Below are 1,161 nucleotides of genomic sequence, written 5' to 3' on the forward strand. Positions count from 1 at the left end.
AAGCTTAGAGTGGAAGTCCAAACCTTCAGACAGAAGGAAGGAGAATCCCTCTATGAAGCTTGGGAAAGATACAAACAATTAATCAGAAAGTGTCCCTCTGATATGCTTTCTGAATGGAGCATCATAGGTATTTTCTATGATGGTCTGTCTGAACTGTCCAAGATGTCGTTGGATAGCTCTGCTGGAGGATCTCTTCATCTGAAGAAGACGCCTATAGAAGCTCAAGAACTAATTGAAATGGTTGCAAATAACCAATTCATGTACACTTCTGAAAGGAATCTTGTGAACAATGGGACAAATCAGAAGAAAGGAGTTTTTGAGATTGATACTCTGAATGCCATATTGGCTCAGAACAAAATATTGACTCAGCAACTTAACATGATTTCTCAAAGTCTGTCTGGAATGCAAAATGCACCAGGTAGTACTAAGGAAGCTTCATCTGAAGAAGAAGCTTATGATCCTGATAACCCTTCAATGGAAGAGGTGAATTACATGGGAGAACCCTATGGAAACACCTATAATCCTTCATGGAGAAATCATCCAAATCTCTCATGGAAGGATCAACAGAGACCTCAACAAGGTTTCAACAACAATAATGGTAGAAGAAACAGGTTTAGCAATGGCAAGCCTTTTCCGTCATCTTCTCAGCAACAGACAGAGAGTTCTAAGCAGAACACCTCTGACTTAGCAACCATGGTCTCTGATCTAATCAAAACCACTCAAAGTTTCATGACTGAAACAAGATCCTCCATTAGAAATTTGGAGGGACAAGTGGGTCAGCTGAGCAAGAAAATTACTGAACTCCCTCCTAGTACTCTCCCAAGCAATACAGAAGAAAATCCAAAAGGAGAGTGCAAAGCCATCAACATGGCCGAATTTGGAGAGGAGGATGAGGCAGTGAACGCCATTGAGGAAGGCCTCAATGGACGCCCACTGACCTCCAATGAGTTCCCTAATGAGGAATCATGGGAATCCGAGGCTCAAAATGAGACCATAGAGATTCCATTGAACTTACTTCTGCCATTCATGAGCTCCGATGAGTATTCCTCCTCTGAAGAGGATGAGTATGTCACTGAAGAGCAAGTTGCTAAATACCTTGGAGCAATCATGAAGCTAAATAACAAGTTATTTGGAAATGAGACTTGGAAGGATGAACCCCCT

The 1,161-nt window shown here is 41.7% G+C and overlaps 1 non-coding gene across 1 annotated transcript; it reads right to left on the reverse strand.

Annotated features, from left to right (window-relative positions):
• Positions 1 to 108, reverse strand: LOC127740932 (small nucleolar RNA R71). Its single transcript, XR_008001788.1, has one exon. It is a non-coding gene; the product is annotated as a small nucleolar RNA R71 (small nucleolar RNA).
• Between the last annotated feature and the right edge of the window lie 1,053 nt (positions 109 to 1,161).

This window comes from Arachis duranensis, chromosome 7, assembly GCF_000817695.3.
Source record: "Arachis duranensis cultivar V14167 chromosome 7, aradu.V14167.gnm2.J7QH, whole genome shotgun sequence".
NCBI lineage: Eukaryota > Viridiplantae > Streptophyta > Magnoliopsida > Fabales > Fabaceae > Arachis > Arachis duranensis.